This window comes from Rhipicephalus microplus, unplaced genomic scaffold (genome assembly GCF_043290135.1).
Source record: "Rhipicephalus microplus isolate Deutch F79 unplaced genomic scaffold, USDA_Rmic scaffold_28, whole genome shotgun sequence".
Lineage (NCBI taxonomy): Eukaryota > Metazoa > Arthropoda > Arachnida > Ixodida > Ixodidae > Rhipicephalus > Rhipicephalus microplus.
Window position 1 is genome coordinate 3032642 of NW_027464601.1, and position 11092 is coordinate 3043733.

Sequence of the window (11092 nt, forward strand, 5' to 3'; positions counted from 1 at the left end):
TCATTTTAATGCCTGGTTGGAAACGGTAACTAGTAGCAATAAAAAGTGTTTAGGCAAAAAAAGCATTTTCGCTGTAGAAGCTGACGTAGTAGTGCGAGTGTGGCAAAACTAGTTAACGTAACAAAGTGAAATTTACTGTGCCTTTAGTCAAAGTGCCATTCAAGGTTTCTACGAAAAGACATTGGACATAAACTAAATAAACATTTATATACGTTCTAATGAATACGGGCAAAATACTGAAGGTTTATGTAGGAATATCTTTTTTTACTTTACATAGCTGAGCTATAACATTTAGTGGCTCAGTAAACTGCCATAGACTTATTTTCTATGCGAAGTCGCTTAGTGCTCTGACGAAAACTTGATGAATTATTATTGTGTCAATGGGGCAGTTTATGGTTGTACTTGGTCAGGCATTACCGATGAAGCGACAAAACTATACAAGCTGATACTCTGAACTTCTACATAATGAAGCAGCAGGCCCTTTTCTGTAATTCCGTGAAGAGAAAGTTCTTTTATCTTCATTAGGCAACCTACACGACAACATTGAATATAGCTAATTTTTCTGCAGGCCACTTCCGTAGAAGCACGCTTTTCTCTTTTAGACGCTAACTACCGAGGCGTGTTGCACATTAGTAGATGCGTATTCGTTTTGTATCTATTTGTGCTCACTAACGTCACCACTTATTGCTTAAAACAAAATATCTTGAATGAATTATAAATCTCACCGGTGTTTTTGGCGGTAGCTCCATCAAATAAAATGAAAAATCAATTTGCTTTATGCGAGTTCAAACGTTCGCTGTAAGTGGCGCAATGGAAAAGAATAAAACCGGTAGAACAGGCACAGATTATATCAGCAGGCTTCATAGTTTGCCTCACAAGGTAAGTCTAGTCGCCGTGCGTAACAACCATCAACTGTAAAAAGAGGAGGGCTGAGTGATGAATCCTTTCCACTAGCACCTTGTCAGCAGGTGGCGCGGTGTCATCAATTGGCATAGGGAGCCTACATGAACGGCCGTTTTTAGGGTGGAGACATCTAAATAAGTGCCTTCAAGAAACTCAGCCAAACCAGCGGGCAACGGGGCACGCTGTTGCCAGCTTCCACCAAATTCAGCATAGCTTTCTGTGCGCCGCCATTTTGGAGCCAGCCGCCGCTCCCTACAGCTACGCGAAGTACGGCGCAACAAAAAGGAGCCGACGGTTCTCAGGGTCGTGTAAGCGACCCAGTTCTCAAAGTGAGCGCACGAAGAAATTCGCAGCCCACACACAAACACTTGCGACATAATACTGAGGTTACGCTGACACGAACGCGAGCGTGGCAACAGCTCAGACTAGCGAGCGCGTCTCCGTACGAACGCGCGGACGCGTCACGTTTGTGGGCTTCCTACTCGCAATGCGTCGACGCAGCAATGACAACTTCGGTTATCTACTCATTCGCGAACACCGCGAAGCACATATACGTGTGCCGCAGGAAAAAACGGTGAACGAAATACGCAGTACTCACAGAGCAAATACGAGACGCACTGGTGGGCTCCCAGCCGTCTCGCTTCACTTGAGCCAGCCATAGTTGTCGCCGGCCAGGGCTCGCTGGGAAGCGGAACATTCGCACCCCCTTTCTGTTGTGGTTAGTGCAGAGCGGTACGCAGCATCCAGGCATTCTAAGGCTTCACCAGCAGCGTTTAACACGCTACCGCAGCGTTCGACGCCGTATTATTAGGGAGTTTTAGTGCTGGGTACCCAAGCGGCTTGCGTACGCAGGACGTTGGGGCGGCGGTATTGCGCATGCGCGAAGCCCCAAACAGATGTGTCGCAACATCGCTGGGGCGATGCGTCTGTGCGCCCATAAACAACGCTGCCACCACTGGCCTCCTAGTGGAGATAAGCTGCCCCGGCGCACATGCTGGCGCATCATGTTACCTTTACGGCAAGCAAAGCCGAGGCTGGCCAGAGCCACTACTTTGACATTTAATTTTAAGCGCAAATATTATAGTGGCTAGCCGCTATACAAATAGCATGACACAAAGGCGCGAAATCTCGGACAGCATGGATCGGCCGCCTTGTAAGGTCCACCTTCGCAAGAACTCACAGTATCCGTACTGCAGATACTCTAGCCGTCGAGTTAAAATAAGCCAAAGTGCGAGCACTTATAGCGATTACACGGTTTCAGCAAGATTACCAAAGCCACAATGGCCTGGAACATAGAAACTAAATATATGCCAGCCCCAACCAGCTGAATAGGTGGTGCCATCTAGCGCGGCTATAGTGAAACAGACAACCACAACATTGTTATTGCAGAAACATTGTGCATTGTACATCTGATGCAAAAACGTCGCAGCGATAATATTACAAATGAATAACGTTTTTATTTGTTTTCATCTCAAAAAAATTACGCGTAAGCTAACAAGTTCATGGCTGTGGTTGCACGAAGTGTCACAAGATGTCGACACTGGCGTTATAGTAAGCTTGTATATTTCACTTTTATGCGTATACCAGGATACTGTACACGACAAAAAAAGTGTCCTGATCACTATACATGTTTAATTTTACATTTTAAATCATAAAAACAATTAAATAATACTCACGCGACAAGACGCTATGGCGCTGCGAGCACGTGTGACCTTCGTGCGGCTTGCGTTTGCGTGCGTGCCACCGTGGCGCCAACTAAAAGGCATTCCGGTTGGGTATGGGTTGGGCACGCAACGCCGCACGCTCCGAAGCCCGCATCGCCCCAAGAGAATGCGTACCCAGCACTAAAACTCCCTATTAAGAACTAAACGCAACCGGGCGTAGACGCAGTGCGGGCACCAAGATGGGGCGACAGCGCGGCGTTGCTGTCTGGCAACATTGTGTTTTGACGGGCGGAGGTGCGTTGGCGGCATGTAGTGGGTCAAAGGCTGACATCACCCTAAAAACGGCCGTTCATGTAGGCTCCCTAAAGTGGCAAATGGTTTTGATATGCCGGAAAATTGCGCGTTTGTCACGCGCTCGCAGAACCAGCGTTCCCCGCTGCGTCTTTAGTAATGTGCATCTCATCGTGGTTCAGCTGCTCGTGTTTTGCTCCTTCCTTTGAGTTTTTTCATGCCTGTGAGGTTCGAAATTGTGAAAGGATGGACGCTGCCTTGCCGTGCGAATGATATGTATGTAGTGCTGCTTCATAAGGGACACGATGCTTTAGGGGCGAAGCTCCTTATAGCGGCACCCGTTCGTACCTCGTTGCCGTTGTAGTGTGTAACAAGTATAACATTTTGGCCTTCAAGGTGGTGCCGGTGAGAGATTTGTTCTCGGCGTTCTTGAACAATAAAAAATAGGGCTCAATGTACATGCCAATGGCTGCTAAAGGGGAATTAGAGACAAGAGCATCCGGCTTTTAGTAAACGCGCACGCTGCGATCCCCATTAGCAGCCATTGGCAGGCACATTGAGCACTGTCTGACAAGAAAGGGTTGCTACTTTATACTCGGTGGGTGTAACCTCCTTAGTTTCAAAAATGTTTAGCGAGTGTTGAGCCGCAGTGCCATGAATACAATGAACTAGTATATACTATGAACTCGAGGTGGTTAAATGTGGGAAGTAGATACGAAGCGCAAGCCGTAAGAAAGTAAAAGCTGAATTCTCCTGTCTCTCATTTTCTAATAGCAGTTATTGGCATGTACATTGAGCACTATCTGACTGGAAAAGGTTGCTACGTTATACTCGCTGGGCGTAACCTCCTTGGTTTTAGAAAGATTTAGCGAGCGCTGGGCCACAGTGCCATGAATACAGTGAACTAGTATATACCGTGAACTTGAGGTGCTTAAAGGTGGGAAGCAGACCCGAAGCGCAAGCCGTAAGAAAGTGTGCATGTGCTACCTTTCGTTTAGTCCTTGAAAATGTCCGCTGGATGGCGGTGATTCTATATGGGATATATATGAATAAAAGATGCTAGATGGTCGTACTTGGAGTGTTGAATGGATGGACGAACGGACACACAGACATAGACACAGACAGGCATAGATGGACGCGTGAAAGGAGGCAGGGGCGGATGCATGGACGAACGCAGGGACGGACGCACGAACAGACGCACGCACGGACGGGCGGAAGGACGCATGGACGGACGGAAGCAAGAAAGAATGGAGGGACGAATGCTTCACCCCACTCTCCATCATTCACTTCATATATATGCTCCCAATTTTTTTTTTATTGCGATAGCAGTTATATGAACACTTTCGGCTAGATTTGGCTGCCAGCGTCGGCGTCGATACAATGCACCGTATCTATAAATATATGAAAACGCAAGAAAGAAAAAAAATCCAGCAAAATACACTCAGGCGCACGGAATCGACCGTGTGACCTCTGCGTCGTGAGGGCGATGCGTTAACCTCTCTGCCACCCTGGAGCACATCCTTCGCCTTACAAACGGCTAGCTACTCATATCTACCACTTACCGCTGCTCACGAGTATCTCCGAGGGAATTGTGTTTCCAGCATTACCAGCAAGATGGCGAAAAGCGAGCGCGTCGCGCTCTTTGCGCCATTGCACGGCGGCGCCCACTCGCGTGGTGCGTGAGTGGGCGCCGCCTCGCACGTCAAGCGTAGCGCGTGCTCGCCGGCCTTCATTTCGTCGAATCACGCCGGCGTTGCCACGCCAGGCACCGGTCCTGCCATATACTCGCTGGTGCGCGCCACGCTGCGTTGCTTTGACGCATACGCTTGCTTTGACGCATGGCGGAGGGACGAAGGACGCGCGTTTCAGCGCGTCCTTCGTCCCTCCGCCATGAAAAGAGGGAGATGCAGTGTTGTCTGGGTAATGCGTCGGCGCGAAACGCAGCATATCGCATTTTGCGCTGGTTGCCGTGGGGCCGCGCCGACGAACGCTGGTCACGCCTGGCGTCAGACTATAGAGTGCTCGCGTTTTGCTGACGTAGCGTCGCAGTGCCCAGCGTGCGCGCACGTCAACGCTACATTGGAATGTATTGGGCCCTTCATGCTGCGCTCGCAGCCGTTTTGCTAGCTCCACATACACCTAATAGGGTGTTAAGGGACGTTATGGCTGACGAAAGTATACGACTGGTGCAAACATGATAATACTGAAACGCCTGTCATGTAAGTTCATGACAACATACCACGCTCCCAGAGTGCTCGTGGTCGTTTTGCATAGCTCCGCATATACTAAATTGAGTATCATGTGACGTGAATGATGACTAAGGTAAACGACACATCCAAACATGATAATCATGACATGGAAGTCATGTACGGCATAATTTGCCTCCACCTCGTACCATTGTACTGATTTTAAAATGACATATCAACATTTCTCATTTTTGCTTCGCATATCATCGATTCCCACTATTCGTGGGATCTGCCAATTTTTGAAATGCGAAGCATTTCTTGGCAAACTGTAGACACTTTGAGCGTCTCTATCTATCTATCTATCTATCTATCTATCTATCTATCTATCTATCTATCTATCTATCTATCTATCTATCTATCTATCTATCTATATCTATCTATCTATCTATCCATCTATATATCTATCCGCCTACGACTTTTAGCTCGCCTGGCCGTTTCGATGATGGTATCGATACCAAACTTGGTATGGCATATTATGACGGTATCAAGAACATATTTCACTAAACTCATTTTGAAAATCAGGACATGTAATTCATGAATGTCATGATATACATTTCATGTTCCTGCATCTTTTGCGGTGGTTTCGTTCACATGGCATGTTGCAAAATTGTTATGGTATGACATGATTGCATGTCATACCATAAGACCCTAACCCTAACATGAAGCCACAGACCCTAACATGAAATTCATGGCATGCGTTTCATGTAACAAAATGACTACATGCCGCGCTCGTGATTCGCTGGCGACCGTTTTATTAGCTTCACTTATACCAAATTTGGTATTACGGGACGTGAGTGAAACACGGAGGTATGATGATACTGGTGCAGACATGATAAACAAGAGATGCGTGTCATTTAACAACATGACTACATGGTATGCTCATGATGCGCTTGTGGCCGTTTGCTAGCTTCACATGTACCAAACACACTATTATGCGACGAGAACGGACGACATAGGTAAGTGACACATCCAAACATAATAATCAAGACATGCGTGTGATGTAACATCACTACATGCCACACTCATGATGCGCTCGAGGCCGTTTCGCTAGCTTCACATATGCCAAATTTGATAATACGTGATGTCAATGGATAACGAAGGTCTGTGACTGTTGCAAGCATGGTAATCATGAGATGCGTGTCATGTGAGAACATGCCTAGGTGCCACAATCAAGGCGCTCGTACATTTTGACGTGATGCGGTGTGCGCGCCTGCCGGTGTTCATTTCGTTGCTTCATGCTGGCGTTGCCTCGCCAGGCACCGGTCCTTCCATATACTTCCAGGCACGTGCCGTGCAACTTTGCTTTGACGCACGCGCACTTCAGCATGTCCGGCGTCCCTCCGTCACGAAGAGAGGCCGACGCAGTGCTGTTTTGGTAACGCATCGGCGCGAAATGCGGCATGTCGCATTTCGCGCCTTTTGCCGTCGGGTCGCGCCTACGAACGCTGGTCACACCGGTCGCGCCTGGTGTCAGATTATAGAGTGCTCGCGTTTTGCAAACGTAGAGTCGCTGTGCCCAGCGTGCGCGCGCGTCAACGCTACATTGGAGTATGCACCTTTTCACAGGAAGGAAAAAAAACACCGCCATGATGGGCTGTGCGCGGGAGTACAAAGGCTAAGGGCGCCGCGTTGCCAGGGCATTTTCGAGGGGACGCGCCAATTTGCACAGCCCAAGGAGGGCTATAGCGGTGCCCAGGGAGGCGTTTATGAAAAGGTGAATATTCAGCCCTTTATGATGTGCTCGTGACCGTTTTCCAAATTTGGTGTTACGTGACATCAATGGATGACGAAATATACGACTGGTGCAAACATGATAATTCTGACACGCGTGCCACGTTAGAACATGACAACATACCACGCTCATGCTTGCGGGCCATTTCGCAAGTTCCATATATACTAAATTTGGTATGACGTGACGTGAATAGATGACGGAGGTAAACGACACATTGAAACATGATAGCCATGACAGGGAACTCATGTATGGAATAACTTACCTGCACCACGTAATTCTGTGCTGATTTTAAAGTAATGTATCAACCTTCGACATTCGTGCTGCGCATATCATCGAATTCCACTGTACGTGGGATCTGGCAATTTTTTTCTTTGTGCGAACGCTTTCATTGCAAGAGTTCTCGCTAGCCTTCCCAGCGTTGCACTTGATGTAGGAAATGGAGTATAGAAAAAGACATTCATTAAACTCATGAACATGGGCTTAAAGTGTGGCTCTTATGTGGGTGCCGTCATAATCCCTTATGATTTGTGCATATGCATAACCACCCTTTCTCGCACCCGCCCCCCTAAGTGCGACGCTGAGCTCGATTGTGCTGTTTTTCAAAAATCTGTGTGTTCGTGTGATTACCTGGAATTTGGAAATCTGCTCTTGGGGAAAATGAAGAATTTCCTAGATCAAACACTTCGTGGGAGCTTAGTTCACCATGACTAAGGCAGTAGCACACACGTCATGAAAACAAGACGGGAAACAGCGTGAACCAACTATTAGATTATCCCACGTTGTCCCATATACAAGGTGGTCCACGTAATTCTCATAAAAATTTTTGGAAAAACCAAGGGCTCTATGAGCTTCTAACTTGTTTATATTAGGGTGAATGATCTGTTCAACCACCAGCAAGAGGCACTTTGTTTAGGTAACCCTTTTATTGTAGTTGGACAGTGTGAAACTTGGCAAATAACCTCAGGATCCTCAGGTTATCTTGTGCTGAAGTGTGCCTAGCTGTTTTTGTAGCATAAGCTACATTGGCTGTGGTTGAGCAGTTTCGCGTGACAAGAAAGAAAATGACGCGCTTGCACGATGCTACATCAAAAAAAAAAGGTTAGTGCCGATGGCAGTGCACTCAAACGCTTCAAAGCGTTTGGGTGATGTCATCTTCATTCGTTATTTCATGGACGTGAGTGAGTCGGAGAGACCGACGGGTTGTGTGTTTGTGTATTCGTATGTGCGTGTGTTTACATTTCTGCGAAACGACGCCGGTTTCAGTCTGCCAACTGTCACTGGGGCACCTTTTATTTGATTATATTTTGTTTAAATCATGTTTTACTAAGTTATATGTTGTCTTTAACGTCCCCAAACCACCATATGATTATGAAAGACGCCGCAAAGGAGTGCTCCGGAAATTTCAACCAGCTGGAGTTCTTTAACGTGCACCCGAATCTGAGCACACGGGCCTACAGCATTTCAGCCTCCATCGTAAATGCAGCCGCTGCAGCCAGGATTTGATCCCACAACCTGCGGATCCGCAGCCGAATAACTTGGCCACTAGTCCGCCACTGCGGGGCGCTGGGGCACCTTTCGTCATGTCATTGAAACGACGGCCACAGTTGGCGGACTGTAGGAGAAAGACGCCGTCTGCGTTTGTGCCCCTTGCTTTTCATCGGCCAATTTCCGTCGCATCGCGCGATATACAAGACACGCGCGACGCAGGCGACGCTGACTTCTTGGGTGAGCAGTTTTCTCGCTTTTTGCAAGCGAGGATGAGTGGAGTCATCTGGTGTCGTCTATCGAACTATTGCGAGAAGAAGGGAGGGGAACCGCCACCCTAAAAACAGACGTGGCAACTCTGTAGAAAAAAGCCGCAGTAGTCTTGTTTTCTCTTGTTCAGGACTATGGCCATTGATGTCCTACGCAGGCAAGTTCACGAAGGAGTAGTTAGTCGCAGAATATCATATTAGGCTCAAGTAGCTCAGATGATTGTATCAGAATTTCTCGAGAATTTCCACGGCAATGGCATGTCACACTACACAGCGAATGCCACGTGAACGCTTGTCCAGGTGACTGTTTATTCGTAATGTCTAGTGAAAGAACATGTTTTTTGCCTAGAAGGCATTGAAATGGGTGATGATGATGATCGTGGTGATCATGACGAATCCTCGGAAACGGCTCTTATTCACTCAGGATAATTACCAAAAAATGAATTATATAAATAATCAGACTTTTTCCGTATTCAATATCTATGCCCAATAGACAAAACAACGCGCGTAAAAGAGAACAAGTGAAATAACTGTGTTTCACTCGGTCAGACAAACTAGTATAGTCGTTATCTTGACAAGAAATTAGCGTGAATAAAACACACTTCTTATGTTACACTGTTGCTTCAGAAAAAATTACTCGCGAAAGTAAGAACTTAATTTGTGTTGATTCTTTAAGCGAAATACAAACGGCGCAAAAACGTACTTGTGGCTGAAGCCCAGATCAGAAGCACCGAAAGAAAGTATGTTCTTTATTTGATATTCAGCACCAGGTTATCGATTGGGATAAGAAAAATATTTTTAATAATTTGTATCGGTGACATGACACAAAATAGTGCTTTATTGTTTCTGGTTCTGTACAAACGTTGCATAGAGGCGATACCATAAGACAAGCCCTGTGTGAATATAAATTTAGTGCAGGTGACGACAGTGCGATCTGGTTATTATGACTTCTAATTTTCTGGTATCACGACTTCTAGTTGTCTGGTAAAACACGACTGGATTTTCCACTGAAACAATATGTGACTAAATCATGTCAATGACGTTATTTTTTCAACCAAATTTGCACTGAACAAAAATTTTCTCTATCTTATCGAAGTTGTTATGGCCGCTTCAGGAAGTACTAATAGTATTCGACCATTCAATGCCGCTTGTGCTATTGTAAGTCTTTTTTTTTTCAATCTAATCCCCAACGACCAGGTATCCATAATAACTTTAGTATCTGCACCTTTTGAGGGACTGTGAAGGGAGGTGAGCGTGTTTTTTTATTGATTTATATGTGGCGTTTAACGTCCCAAAACCCCCATATGAGTGCGCGTGTTTTTCAGGCCTTTAATTTCGATAGAGCCCTAAGCAACGTACATACAGACAGAGAATCAGTAATTATTAGTGCATTATGTGCGTTCAATTGTAGCTTTCGCAGCGATGGAATAGGTGTCAAGAGTTCAACATCAAAAACGGGGGTCCTGTGCACCAAATGGAAACTAACAGCCAAGCGACTGGGAGTAAACGCTTAGACCTTTATTTTCATCCATTACTGAAAAATATGTGGCTATGAGAATGTTTGTTTCCACTTGTGCAAGATAATACAGCATTTGGGCTTAGAGGGCAAAATCTCATCAAATTTTATCTTGAGATGTGGATTTAGAACATTTGTATCAAGCACAATTCGAATGCTTATGTTATATCGTCTTGTTCTTTATGAACACACTTGCTTGGTTGATCCTTGCTTTTGTGGCTTTGTACGCAAAAAAAGGCAATGAACCACATGTTCACTTAGCGTTTTATCTTAAAGCCCATTTAATTGAATGGCTCAAGGGTGAAGGTGTTTATGACGATCGCGATAAAGTGGTAGAATGCATTGCATTGGAGAAATTCTACCGCTGCATCGAGGATGATGTAAAGCATTGGCTGCAGGACTAACTTGGCGAAGTGCAGCTTAAAAAGGCAGCAGAGTTAGCTGAGGAGTAATATACTCGCTGAAAGTTGCATATCAGGGCAGTGCGCGTCGAAAACGGTGGAAGGAAAGAGAGCTTTTCAAAGAAACTTGATTAACGAAAACCCAGTCCGCACCGCAATTTAAGGAAGGCCCGGTTCTTACGAAGGACACTGTAAAGGAAGGGCAAACGGAAGCGGAGAAATCGAGTGAGGTTCCTGAACAACGCATGGATACCCCACGGGTGGCGGTCGGTTAAATAACGGAAGCCGCTAATTTGCTACAACTGCAAAAAGGAAGGGCACGTTGCAGTAAACTGTAAACGAAATTTGTTCTCGCAACTAACGGAGAATTGGAAAAGAACATGTGGTTGTTAGAGCCGTATCTCCTGAAAATTAGTGTGAATGGGAAAACGTGTCGAGCACTTCAAAACTCAGCAGCAACCATGGACGTTGTCCATCTTTCCTTGGTGTCTCCGGACGACTTTACAGGAGAATGTGCGTGGATCAGGCAAGAGGCCGAGGAGCAGAGTGCTTGCTTACCAATCGCCTTGGCTGTGATTGAAGGTC